General features: G+C 38.9%; 2 non-coding genes across 2 annotated transcripts; both read left to right on the top strand.

Moving 5' to 3' along the window:
* The first annotated feature begins 2,336 nt into the window (after positions 1-2,336).
* Positions 2,337-2,408, top strand: TRNAA-AGC (transfer RNA alanine (anticodon AGC)). Its single transcript has one exon. It is a non-coding gene; the product is annotated as a tRNA-Ala (tRNA).
* An 11,664-nt stretch (positions 2,409-14,072) lies between these two features.
* Positions 14,073-14,146, top strand: TRNAT-CGU (transfer RNA threonine (anticodon CGU)). Its single transcript has one exon. It is a non-coding gene; the product is annotated as a tRNA-Thr (tRNA).
* Positions 14,147-14,796: the final 650 nt, after the last annotated feature.

Raw genomic sequence — 14,796 nt, 5'->3', positions numbered from 1 at the left:
ATGCATGGTGAATTCCAAGTTCCTTATATATGGAACTAGAAACTGGAAGTCTCTTTACTAGTTTTCTATATATGTTTTTGCCTCTGTGTTCATTAGTGAAATGGTCTTGTAGTTTTTCTTTCTTATAGTTTCTCCATTGGGTTTTGGTATCAATATTATATTCAGCTCTTAAAATAACTCACAGAGCTTTTTGTTTTCTGGAATATTTTGTATAAAATAGAGGTTATAATTTCCTTTAAGATTTCACAGAACATTCTAGTAAAATTGTTTCAGACTGGAAATTATATTTTATGGAAATTTTGTTTAAATTCCTGATTCAATTTTTTAAATGGCTATATATTGAATCAGATTTTCTGTAACTTCTTAGGTTTGTTTTGATACCTTATACATTTTTATAAATTTTCCATTTCTTCCAATGGAATTGAGAGGGTTGAAGGCAAATTTCATGATTTCTCACATTTAAAATCTCCTAAGTAGCCACTGAAAACATTCTTCTGTTTATTCATTTATACAAGCATTTATCTCTCTATCCACCAACTCATTTACTCTTTTTGAAAATGATTCAAATATTTCCTTACGCCAGGTACTGTAATAAGCACTGACATGCAATTAAGGATGACGCAATGTCTTAGCTAACCTTCAAGAAGGCCTCCATGATTCTTACCTTCTGGTGACCACACTCCTGTGCGGTTCCCTTATACTTGAATCAGCCACCAAGATGCACATGAGGGAGAAATGAAGCCTCCTACCCACGTGTGAATGACGCATCTTGGAAGCAGGTCCTCCAGACACAGTAAACCGTCGGAGAACTGCATGTCCTGCAGACACACTGGGCTCAAGTTCATGAGACATCTGGGGCCAGAACCACTGAGTCAAGCCACTCCAGAGCTCCTGACCCACAGAATCGTTGAAATAATAAACATTTATTTTTTTAACCCACTGAATTTTGGGGTACTACTCAGCAATAGATAACTAATATTAACAGCAATCCTTTATTTTACGTTTCTCTTAGGGAAACAACTGTTGTTTACTAAAAAAAAAAAAAGGATAATTTTTTTATTGTTGCTTGCATTCCAGACTGTTATTAGAAACCACATTCCTTGAAAATCAAATAGCAATGCTAAACTAAGATGTGTGTCTCTCCTCTCACATATCTTTTTTTATCCTGAAAAAAGTCTGAAGTGTTTAGGTAGACTGCCTAGTATGTCTTATTCACCAGAGGGTCATGGACCTACCATTAAAACAATGACTGGCAAAAGGAAATGGAAAAATCATAACTATTTTAGACCACTCATGATTTATGCAAACCGTCTGGGACCATCATCTCCACTACCTGACTACAACTTAGGTTTTCTTAAAAAGCTAAGAGGATGAGAAATGCTGTGTAGTCTTGTCAAGCTGACTTCTCTGGCCTCATCTCCATCTTGCTCCTCCTCTCAACTCCAATCGTTCTAAACCACATGCACTTCCTGCCTGTACAATGCTGTGTCCTCAGCTCTCTCCAAATCTCTACTTGGCATTCCTATCCATTCTTCCAGGTTTGCTCACCGGTCAGCTTACCTGGGGACTTCCCTGAACTAGTCAGGAATAAAATCTCACTTTGCAGCCTTTGATGAGAAAGGGGTGTGAATATCCAGAGGACCACTCCCTCTGAAAATAAAGTACCACGGAAGCAGAGGTTTAGCCTCAATCTTAGAGTTAACGCGTTTCTAACTTGCCTGGCTCTTCATTCCAAAGAATCAGAGGAGGATCTGAGGATTCGTATTCTCTGGATTTGATTTGTATTCTTTGAGTAAAATGAGGATCAGAAAGCCGCAGCATCTCTACCCTTTAGTCCTCCCAGTTGCTAAGGGTGGAAGGAATTTATTTTTGTAGCAGAAATTCCTCGTTAGCTCCTTGATTTCTACGAAAAGGTGCATAGAGGCTTCTGGAGTCCAGGAATGGGTTGCAGAAATGGGGAGGGGGATTGGAGGTAGTTTGTTAAGTTCCACAGATAAAGACAGTTATCGGCAAAGCGTTTTTAATCTCTCCTGTAAGAATCTTTCCTTTGTTCCGTATGTATTTCGAAAAAAGAGAAAAGCAGTAAGAAAAGGAGAGCCTGGGGAATGTGTCCTACTGAGATTTCTGAGCCCAGTCTGTTCTCATCAGTTACCGAATGTCTGCAAGGTACAGGTTAATCAGAATTTCTTGTTAATAGATTCCTGTAAAATAGACGGAAATTTTCATGCTCGCTTGCAAAAACCCAAAATAGGTTTGCTAAAAAAAAAAAAAAAGTTGTGGAGTAAATTTCTGTTTTATTTCATGAAGGTAGTTTAGAAAACCACAATTTATGTGGTGGGGATGTAGCTCAGTGGTAGAGCGCATGCTTAGCATGCATGAGGTCCCGGGTTCGATCCCCAGCATCTCCATCCTTTTTGTTCTCTTGTTCGGGAAACATCTACTTTACGGTCGCCAGCCCATTCTTATAGAATCTGAAAATTAATCATCTTGCCTCCCGGTATTTATAATTTGCTCCGGTTATGCTCGTAACCCTTCCTTTTAAAAATTTTATTTCTCTCCGTCCTCAGCAGGTTTTACATATGCTCTTCCACAGAACAAAATCAACAGTGAATTTTGGTCCCTGTTCCATGAAAAAAAGTTATTGACATTTATCCGTGTAAACTCTAAATTAGAAGATTTGCGAAAGAATTAGTATTTTCACTTAGTTTTGGTGCTGGAGTTTGGGGTGGGGGATGGGACAGTAGGCTGAGCTCCTGTCTCAGGTTTCACATTTTGAGGCTTAGTAAGAAAAAGATGGATTTCGCCGGAAGCTCTTTAGAAAGAATATACACTCTTACAAAGCCAAGGCTATTAAAATATTGGGTAAATGTGGCTTCTCAAAACGTGACAGTTCTCTCAGAAATCGGACACAAAGGAGTGAAATAGAAGCATCTCCACACAGACATGTTTTTCCCTCAGTGCATTTTGCCAGTGAGTTCACGGCGGTCACGTCGCTGTGGATCTGATCCCTTCTGTACTGATCTCTTTTGTGATCTCTAAATTTGCCTCACTGATTCAAAAATTACTACTTCAATTCTTTCTCTGAAAAAAAAAAATCCACTTCTCTTTCTAAACCTAGCCTTTTTATATCATTCCTATCATTTTTATATCATATAATGATATATATCATATATCAGTGGGTAGGGACTTTCTTTGGCTAGCTCCTTTGTGTGTTTTGTTGAAGATCCATTCCCTTTTGGAAGGCAGCAATTCTTGTATCCTGATCCTTTTGTCTCAACTTCCAATTTGTGACACCCCATCACATTAGCACGTGAAGGAAATTTAGAAAACAGTTTTCTGAGGTCTGGGTTTCTTTCTCAGCCAGGCCTCTGTCAGCTCAGAGTCTGGGCAGCCCCTGCCTGGCTATGGTTTAAGTCAAGAGCTCACGGATATGACCAGGGAAAAGAAACAAATTCTTACAGGGATAGGAGCCCAGTGTTAAAAAATGATAATGGCTACCACCCTTTATGTTAACCTCTTTAGAGTTTTGATCTGTCAGCCGTGAGTGGATCCAGTGCTTGTGCCACTTGACTCTTTAAGAAAAAATACAAAATTAAGGCACGGGTCTCAGAATGGGCCTGTGAAAGTGTGGTGCCCTGAGCTTAGACTCTATCAGCTGCTATTAGCTTCAGGCTAAATCATCCTTGCTGTCATATAGTGAGCAACTGGTCTTGTCAATGTTTATTACAGGCCTACAGTAGTGTAACTCTGATGTAGCTTTAAAAATATTAGAACACTTTAAACTAAATTTAAAATAGTAGCCATAGACTCTACCAACTGAGCAGTCAATAAGGAAATAGTTTGCAGACTCTTTCCTTGCTTATTCCTCACATTTTCAATGTGCCATATTACTCACAGTCACGGCTAGTGGTTGTGAAATACCAAGAGTTCTACCTAGTAACCGGTTTTTTGTTTTTGTTTTTTTTGGTGAGGAAGATTGGCCCTGAGCTAATATGTGTTGCCAATCTGCTTTTTGCTTGAGGAAGATGGTCGCCGAGCTAACGTCTGTGCCAATCTTCCTCTATTTTGTATGTGGGACACGCCGCAGCGTGGCTTGATGAATGGTCTGTAGGTTCACACCCGGGATCCAGGCCTATCAACTCCAGGCTGCCAAAGCGGAGCGTGCCAACTTACTACGCCATCAGCTGGCCCCCCTAGAACCAATTTTGAGTTGTAATTATTCCTCGCTCCCCTTTCATTCTCCACCTTGCCTTCTTTTGTTATCACTTCATGTCATCAGACTATGATCAACTTGGTCAAAGATTGTTTTTAAGATTTCTCTATTCCAAATCACATGAAAAGATTCTCCTTTAACCAATAAAAAGTTTTAGGTACAGTTCCAGAACAGTGTCCTAACTAAATTATTTCATCTGGTAGGTAAATCATGTGCTGGGTGATGGGAGGGATGAGGAAAGACAGAAATCAGTACAATTCCCCGGGGCCCCCAAATTTCCTTGAGGCTAAAGCAGTGGTTCTCCAATGTAGCCAAACATTGTCCTCACCTAGAGAGCTCTTAAGTTTCCTAATGCCGGGATCTCACTCTGAGAGATTCTAGTTTAATTTATCTGGAGTGTGGGATGGACACTGGCATTTCTTTAAAGCTCCCTAGGTGATTTGAATATGAGGTTGTGGGGACCTGGAATTGGCCACCCCAAGATATGTCTCTTTGGCATCAGGATTATTTGAGGCTGATTGCTTTTGATAAACTGGGACAGGGAAGGAGGCTCTGAGGAATGGAACTTGCCCTTTGTTAGGACACGTTTACGTTTGTAAGGTAAATCTCTATCTGTAAAGTTGCCTCCCTCTCTGTACCAGGAAGAAGAAAGGAGATGACCTTCTCTCTAAAAACTCTTAATCAATACCAAAGGCAAGGACTTAAATCTGCATTTTATTGTGCTAGTCTGGTAACCTCCTGTAACTGACTTCCCTCCCCCTCCCAATATTGGCATTTCTTGTAGGATTAAGCGTCTTTCCTTAGGCTAGGAACTGATTGCTGCGCTCACCTGTGACCACCCAGCTCAAGACAGTAGACTTGCCTCCTGCTACACCTACCGAGATAGCAGACCATTACCTGCTGTGTCCATCAAGCAATGTGCCAACAGGGCAATCTTGTGACTATTGTGGGAGGGACATTTCAATTACATGTGAAACACCCTGTTTGGGGATATATAACCACTATGTGCACCCCACTTCTTGGGTGCCCTTTCTTCCTTCGGGGAAAAAAGGCCCCGGGCCATGGTTCCTCATAAAGCTTTGTTTAATTTTCTCTTGCTATTCTGTCTCATGTGAATTTAATTCGTTCTCCAGCCAGACGAACCCCCATTTGGGAAGAGGAAATGTCTTCCTCCCCTACAAGTTCAGGTTGAGAATCACTGGCTTAGACAGCCTCTATTTAAGTTATCTCTAAATATCCACAAAAGATAGGAGGGGACATAAGAGAGCTATGTGTGCAGGTTTAGTCCTTTCTCAGTTAGGCTAAGCTTATCTAGAGGCACCACTGGCCACTCAGATAGTCATAGATGCATGAGCAGTCCCAGGACTGACCACGTCAAGAGCAGAGGGAGGTGACCAATTGTATGTAAATTAATTTCTCTACATACAGTTCTGTTAAGTAGAGAGAAGCTTCTCTCTCTCTCTTGTTTTTGTACCACAGTTGTTCAAGGACTGTGAAGTGAGAACTGACACTCTCTGAGACCCCTGGTTTGCAGAGCTGGTCACTAGGAAGAAAGTGGGTCACTGAATAACTCAGGGCCTTCTGGGACAGAAGGGGTATACTCTAAACCCTGCTCCACCCAGTTTAGCTTTGGGGATATGTGTCAGTGGTCTGAGAGGCTCTGACCTAGACCTAAAGCGGGGACAGACAGTAAGTTTCCTGAAATAAAATTATCTCATGGAAACGGGGAGCTGGTATTGATAACTTGGGGCTAAGGCTTCATAAGGGAATGCTTGTTTTAATTTATCATATGACTCTGGGTCCCTGATAAGAATATAATAATGTTTTCAACAACATTTCAAGAGAGGACTATTTTAACTAGGTAAAACTAGATCTCTTTTTCTGTAGGTTTTTTGCTCAAAGAATATTAACAGGAGCAAAGATAGAAAGAAAAAGAGCTATTTTCTAAGAACATAGAAAGGAGCAGAGACCTGAAAGCTGGAGAAAATTCTTCTATTTGCTGATCTTTATTCTTTAGCACTAAAGAGAAAGGCTAAAACTTCTGTTTACCAGAATGAAACTCCTCTGAGCATACCCTGAGTTTGACTTCAGTTAGTAGTTTCTACAAAGTCTTGTGGCTAAAGAAAATCAGATGTGAACCAAGGTCATTTAGTAAAGAACACACTTAATTCTTTTTATTTCAAGGAGAAGTGAGAGACAGCAGATCTACACTGTAGCATGGGGCAATCCTTGCGCAGTTTCATCTTAAATTGTGACCAATAACCTCTCGATAATTTGAAATAAAATATGTCCTGATATGTAGATGGAAAAGAAAGCTCATCTCTTTGCTTTTTTGTCTATATTGGGCCTTCACACACAAATAGAGGACAGACTGGATGGGAAAAAAGCCAATTAGAGCACTTCTCCTCACAAAGACATTTATAACCAGAGTACATTCTAGGCAACAGGACCTCAGAAAAGCGTGGCAAATCGGGGGGAGTTTAAATATTCAAGGAAAGAAATCCAACAATGCTTGGCAGGAATCTCTGAAACATGAAATAAGTTATTATCTGTGGTCACCTGGAATGAAAAGTGCACTGAAAGGAAGACGTTGGGGACTTCGTTGCTCTGCCCTACAATGATATGAAGGTATATGAGAAGAATGGTGGGTGGGTAGGGGGATAGTTACATCTTATGCATTGAATATGTTAAAGGCCTTGAGCCAGCCCTGATGGTCTAGTAGTTAAAGATCGGGGCGCTCTGCTTCAGCAGCCCAGGTTCAGTTCCTGGGCACAGAACCACACCACTGTCTGTCAATATCCATGCTGTGGCAGCAGCTCACATAGAAAAACTAGAAGGACTTACAACTAGAATATACAACAACATACAACTACGTACTGGGACTTTAGGGGGGGAAAAAAAGAGAAGATTGGCAACGGATGTTAGCTCAGAGCAAACCTTTCCCAGCAAAAAAAAAAACAGGCCTTAAATATCTCAATTGTCTGCTTAAGGCATAAATGGAAGCCTGAGGCTTTCAGTGACCACAATAAAAGACTATTTGTTTTCTTTAAGGGGATATGAGATAGTTGACTATCATGTCTAGCTTCAAGCTGTGGGTAGCTGAATTATTAAATCAGTGAAATTTAGAACTTCTCCAGGTCTTGGATGTGAAATTTAGGGGACTGGCGGGGGAAGAGTGACACTGAGAATTGCAATAGGATTTAGAGGTCTAGGAATTTCCTTGAACCCTCTGTTCTTGCTGGTCTTCTCTTGATAGTTGTAGCAGATGCTCTTCTCTTATCAATTTAATGTCTTCCTACCCTGAGTATTAGTCAAGTTTCTCCAAAGAAACAGAACCAACAGGGCATATGATGTGTAGAAAGAGAGAGACAGATAGACAGACAGAGACAGAAAGAGAGAGAGAGTGAGAAATTTATTTTAAGGAATTAACTCACACAATAGTGGGAGCTGGCAAGTCTGAAATCTGCAGAGCAGACTGACAGGCTGAAAACTCTGGCAAGCGTTGATGTTGCAGTCTTGGGTCCAAAGACAATCTGGAAGCAGAACTTCCTTCTCCTTGGCGGAACTCAGTGTTTTCTCTTGAGGCCTTCAACTGAGTGGATGAAGTCCACCCACATCATGGAGAGTCATCTGCTTTACTTAAAGTCTACTGATTTAAATGTTAATCACACCTTAAAAATACCTTCATAGAAACAACTAGGTGGGGTTTTGACCAAACAACTGGGCAGGCTAGCCTAGCCAAGTTGATACATAAAATTAAACTGTTACAACCTGTTTTTAGATACTGCAATTCTCTTGTGTAAAATTTTATCTTCCAAAAGATGGTTAATTCTCTCAGAGAAACAATGATCCCTGCATTTGTGAAGAAATAAGAATCACTTTAAGGAGGAATAGAACCCTTTCAAAATGTATTCCTGGTTCTACAAGATCATTCTTTAAGAAAAAATTTACCTGTGGTAAAGGCTAAGATATACACATAGGGACAAAAAATAATCACTTTTTGTGATTTGATGATTCAAAAGAAGTGTAAATAACTTTAAAAACAATAGAATTTTTATTTATGGTTAAATATGGTTCTGGGATTTGCTTTCAAATACTCCAGAAAAAAAAGAGTAAAGACAGATGGAAACAAAAATAGCATTATCTTGATAATTGTTCAAGATGATGGGCAAATGCAGTTCAGTATATGATTCTCTTCTTTTTTTGTTCGAAAAACTGCTTAAAAAGAAACAAAGAGATTCAACAAACTACTATTATAAATGATAAGAGAATTCAGAAAAGTGGACGAGTAATTAATATTCAGAAATTTATTGTCTTCATATTTGTAAAACATTACAATATATATTTGAAGGAAAGAACCCATTGTTTCAGCTAGGAAAGCCATTTAGCCAAAAGTAAAGAAAATCAAACTAACAGTGGTTTATTTTTCTTATGTGGGACACAGCCTAAAAATAGGTGGCTGCAAATAAATGTGACTATAAAAAAAAATTCAGAATGTCAAAAAGATCATTAAAAGTGAAGATATTGATGTAAACTGGAAAAATGTTTGTTACTAACACTGGTTCATCAGCTTAATGACATCGGTATCTCTTAGAAGGACTTTCTGTCCTAACTACAAGATGGACACCGGGCCTCCAGGAATCATATCAGCATCCAAGGTAGGAAGGAATGGGGGAGGAGTTGATGCCGATCACCTAAGCATTGTCTTTATCAGGAAAGGAAAAGCTCTCCCCCAAGTCTCCCCGTAGACTTATATTTACATTTTTGGGGCCAGAACTAGGCACATGGCCACCCCTTGATCTAAGGGAGGCTGGAGGAACGGATATCTCATGTTTTGAGTGTGAGGTGATCAAAGGAGAATGGGGTTGGATATGGAGGTTGGAATAGCCGCTTTACAGTTTCTACTCATTTAAAATAGCAACAAAAGGATTAACTTTCTAGTAGTGAACAAAGTAACAAATGTGCTAGATGCACAAAAAGAGCGATATTTCTGTTTTTTGATTATTCACTAATAAAAGTTAAAATTGAAAATAAACTGAGAAGACAGGGAAAATTTACCCTGGGGGAGCTAACTTGCTCAGATAGAACTTCCTGTGCTTAATTCTTAAAGGGCGCTATTTTTTTTTCCCTCAAAGTTTCCTTTTAGGGTAAATTTTAAGTTATTTGGAATGGTTGTTTCAGAAGGTGAGAAAAATTTAGATCGCTAGGCCAAGTCATTGTCTTTATTTTTTTCCCTTTACTTGTGTTATCTTTCTGGTACGTTTGCCATGAAACGTTGGAAGGCAGCATTTACTTACATCTCTTTGTTACAGGGAAAGCTCAATTCCACGTGTTCTAGGTAAAGCTACAGTATCATTACCCACAGATACATTTTGTTTTGTCAACTAACATTTTAGCTACTGAATGGGAAAGACTATTTCTGTGCACTTTGTTATTTTGTTCAGGAATTAAATCACAGCTTTGAGAGTATAGAGTTTCTGGCAACATTTGCTTAAGGGAAGAGGCTCTACCATGCGTAAAGCAAATAGGCTAATACTTGGGGCTTCGCAAGTGCGCTAGCCTCTGGTTTTACTTCTCTTGTTATTTTTCTAACGTGATAATGTGAAAGTTTATGCAAATACATTTTATTTTATTTAAATTAAAGTTGATTATGAAATATTTAAGCATAAACACAGAGAATAGTATAATAGCCATTATGTACCCATTATCCAGATTTTCCTTTTTCTAAGAAAATAATTTGGAAGTATAGTTGAAGCATGGCTCTTCACTCTCCATTCCGCTTCCTCTCTCCACAAAAGTAACCACCATCCTGAAGTCCATGTGGATCCTTCCAGTCTCCATTTTTTTTTTTTACTATACATATGTATATCTATAAAAATTTTACAGCATTCACCTGTCATACTGTACATATTTATTACAATGTCCTTTTTATTCATCATTATGTGCTTAATGCAAATTCCTTATGACAGAAGGAGATATATCTCATCTACTTTAAGTATTATGTAGTTAATCTATTGGAGAACATACAGTTTTATTTTGTTGCTTTACAAAGAATGCTGCAGAGAACATCATTGTACATGTCTTCTTGGATAAACTTGCAAAGAGTTGCTAGGTCATACCTCTAGGGGTGGAATTGCTGAATCATAAAGTAAGGATATCTTCTGCTTTTCTGGATATTGCCAAACTGCTCTCCATACTGTTTGTACAAATTTATATTCTTAGCAACAATCTATGGTAATACCCATCTCCCACCATCTATCAACGCTTGGCATTATTGAGCTTTAAAATTTTTGACAATAGAGGAAGATAAAAGCAGTCTTCAAATTTGCATTCCTCAGATCACCAGTGAAGTTTTGCATATTTCATATATTTATTGGATTTTTATGTTTTTTTCATCTGGGAATGAGTCTTTATATTCTTTGTCCAATTTTCTACTGATTACCAAACACTATATTTACATTATGCTTCATTAGTTTACTAAGTGATGATGCCTCTTAGTCTTAAATTGCACTACAGTTTCATCCTGCCCAACCCCCTGAACATTAATATACACTTGACTGATTCCTTGGGTTTTTCATTAGCCACCATGAATATTGTAGTCTCCCCATTGCTGATTCACAGTAGAGGCATCACAGCTACTGATTTGTGATCAATATCCGCCTCTCAGGCTCCAGCCTACTTTGTGCTCCTAGCTCACAATCTTTGCTTTTACTCCCTGTATAATGGTCCCTTACCCTTTCATCCCTATTTGATTTTTCTACCCTCCAGCTTCCATCTAAATCCTGTTGTTAACTTTTCTTTCCCAGTCTAAAGCTATCTTCTTCCCACACATCTGTCAGACACTCCAGTTCTGAGTGGTCCTCATTTATTTCCACTCTCTCTCTACCTCTGATTGTTTTCAGAAACCTTGGACCTGGATCACTGCTTTGACATATGCTTCTCCTTGTGCTTTTCTTTTCTTTTGGCCTTTGAATTATAATTTTTATTCAGCTTTTTAGTTAGGTTATATGAACCTCTCACACTTACCTCTCAACACCCCTTATTCTCTAGTTCTCTTTTTAAATAAGTTAATTTCATTTAAGTTTGGGACAAAATTCAGGGGAAAACTTAGTTCTTCCTCAGAGGATAATGCTTAGGCTGCCGTAACAAAATAACACAAACTCAGTGGCTCAAAAAATAGAAGTCTATCATCTTACAGTTCTGGAGACTAGAAATCCAAGGTCAAGGTGTCAAAAGGGTTGTTCCTTCTGAGGATTGTGAAGGAGAATCTGTTCCACACCTCTCACCTAGCTTCTGGTCGTTTGCTTGCAATCTTTGGCATTCCTTGGCTTGTAGATACATCACTCCGATCTCAACCTTAATGTTCACACATGTTCATGTCTGTCTCTAAATTGCCCCCTTTTACAAGGACACCAGGCATTTTGTACCAGAGAGACCCACTCTACTCCAGGATGACTTCCTCTTAACTAATTACATAAGCAATTACACTTTTTCTAAATAAGGTCACATTCTCAAGTACTGGGGGTTAAGACTTCAACATATGAATTTTTAGGGGGACAAAATTCAACTAACACCTCCTAGCTAACATTATGTTGAATTACCCTATTTTCAACAGAGGAAACACTCACTGAGGGTAATGAGAAGCCACTGCAATTATAAAGAATCTCCAGGCTCTGGTATCTATATTTATGTCGTTCATTTAGCTATTTGGGGTCTAATGTTAGTCAACCACTTTTGCATCAAACTGGTCCGGGGTCTCATGTGTTCTTTGCAGTTTCAGCTCAGTTACACCTTCCTTTCCTGAGTGCAAGTCTATTTCAGCTCAGTTACACCTTCCTTTCCTGAGTGCAAGTCTATTTCAGCTCAGTTACACCTTCCTTTCCTGAGTGCAAGTCTATTTCAGCTCAGTTACACCTTCCTTTCCTGAGTGCAAGTCATCGGGATAGCTTCTACTGATTCCGCCTCTCTCTCCTCTCACGATTATTTTATTTCAGGCACCTTGCAGACCTTCCTACTATCCAGCCTTCCTCAGGTTTGCTTCATTCTACCTTAGCAGAGATTCCTATTTTAGTTATGTAATCGAGATTAACTTGAAAGTATAAAAGATGCTGTCAAGTATTACTTGTACATATAAAATACATATTAGGCCTCCTTTTCTAGCAAGAAATCAGATAAATTAAAGAGAAAGGACAAAAAAATGTATTGAGCAGGGCAGTGTATGGAGTACAGAGTATTATGTACTAAACTGTATTACCAGCCCATTAGGGGCTCATCTATCACCTTGTACTTCTTTTATTATGATACTTATAACACTTATTAAAATTTCTTGTTTTATTTCCTGTCATCTGTGGCTATTTTAGTTGGCTATAGAGGCTAGTTGTTCTATAGAAATCATTTCATCGCCTGACACATAGTGGGTGCTCAATATCACTCTTGTTGGACAATTGCTTGAATAATACTTCACTGTAAATGCTGTCATCCCAATTATACTTTTTTGACTGAAATTTATACAGTCCTGATCACAAACAATTCAGCTAATTAGAATTCAGAAATGTTATGATTCCTGGGCCATTAAGAATTTGGGGTGCTGTTTTCCAAACTCGGTAAATATACAGTAACTGTAAATGGAGTAGCAGTGTAGTCCTAATCATAGAAGTTTGCTCATATAGATTAAATTAAAAAGTGACTATCCTGATTAGCAAGAAAATAAATTTATATTTACCACAAAAGTGTCCTGAGTGGGGTAGAAAATGGCAATGTCGAAACACTGGATGCAAGAAAGAAAAGAAAAAAGACTTCACGATTCAAGGGCCTTCCCAGGCTCAGAGCTGCTTTCAGCTTTTACATGGTTAAATAAAGAATTCTGAAGTCCTCCCAAATGTATTTTAACCAGACAGCAGAAGCTGCGTAGATGTGCAGTGGCGCCTGATAATTTGGTGAACTCACACCTCTCCCTTTCAGCACCAGCCTTATTCTAATTAAAGGCAGAAACTGAAACTCAGCCATTAACAGTGTGAGAATGGATTCCGATTTTGGGATTGCACAATCAGTTAATGTTTATTTAGCTTCTACAAGTTGAGGATCCATGAGGAAAATACTAAAGAACGTCCTCTTGAAAAACCAAAGTGGAGAAGGCAGAATAGAGAATGAGGAATTTCCCCGTGCGGTGATGCCTCCCCAATGCTTCAGAGTCTGGTTTCCATCTGTGCACCTTCCTGAGAACTGCAGGAACAGAGGTCATTTCCCTGCCTCGGGCAGGCAAGGGCTCCTGGGGTTTGAATCATAAAACCGTTAAGTGAACTCTGACCAAGCCGCCTCTTTGTTGTCTCCTACTTCCTCAAGCAGAGTACAATCTGACAGCTGCTAGCACAGTCTGAATGTGTTAAGAGTTTGGGGTTGTTTGTTTTTCAATGCACGAGTATGCCATCTTCTAACAGCCAGGAATATCATTAATTTGATAAAAGTTCTAACTGACCTATTTTGCTAGAAAAGTCTTTCACTACACTTTTAGAGTATCCACTCACTTGATGATTCTAAATTATTACAATCGGGTGAAATATAAAAACTATTCTGGCCTCACTCAGAGAAGTCCCTTCCTCCACAATAAGCACTCGGCTGGTCTCCACTCTTTCCTATTCCATGGTTGTTCGAGTACATTCTCAAAGTTACGGTGTGAGTGCGTGTATGTGTTTTGTTAGGTTTGTTGGGAATCTAAGTTCCAGGAGTCTCTTTCGCGAGTCTGCCTTTACCGAGAGGTCGATCTATTCTAAGTGTGCACAGTAACTCTAACTGATAACACAGCTTTTCACCTAATTGAGTACAATTTAATCATAAAAGGACCCCCACCTGGTACACAGCTGGCTCTGTGGCTTAGTTGGCTAAAGCGCCTGTCTCGTAAACAGGAGATCCTGGGTTCGAATCCCAGCGGGGCCTTACTGCTTTTTTTTAAAACCCGGTCCTCCTTTCTGGCAATTCATTCAAATTTTTAGTCTGAAATCATCTTTAATCTAAACAATATCAAATCCACTGCTTGGAGCTTTAATCTCCGCAACCTCTCCTCCTTCTTTTGCATTCCCAATGACTCTCAGGCTCTCTACTGGTGATCTATCACATGGTTATATTGGGATTTAACTACTTGGGTGCTCAAGATCAGTCATGAATAGAGAATTTCTAAAACAAAATTGGAAAAATTTTAAGTCAAACCGTTTAAAAACATACTCTGCTGGTTTCTCAAACTCCAAGCAGTCTTACTTAAATCAGACATAGTTAGAATATGTTTGCAATTTATTGAACATTTGCTATTGTCGCATTTTGTATGTTTTCTCCCATACCTTTAAATCTCTAAAAATAGTCATGAAAGTAAGCATTATGATGTACATTTTACAGATGAGAAAGCTGAGAACAGGGGAGAAATGAAGTAACTTGCCCAAATCACAGAAGGTAAATAGTTAATCAAGCTAGAGTTTAAACCAAATTCTTCCCAAAGTCATGGTCTTAAATATCAAATATTCTTATTTATAAAATAAAATAGTGTCCAGTATGTTTTAGAATCATAGTTTTTAAAATTGGATAGTACTAAACTC

The sequence above is a fragment of the Equus caballus genome, chromosome 20 (assembly GCF_041296265.1).
Source record: "Equus caballus isolate H_3958 breed thoroughbred chromosome 20, TB-T2T, whole genome shotgun sequence".
In the NCBI taxonomy this organism is placed as follows: Eukaryota; Metazoa; Chordata; class Mammalia; order Perissodactyla; family Equidae; genus Equus; species Equus caballus.
Note: the sequence above shows the minus strand (reverse complement) of the source record. Positions and strands in the feature narration are given on the sequence as shown.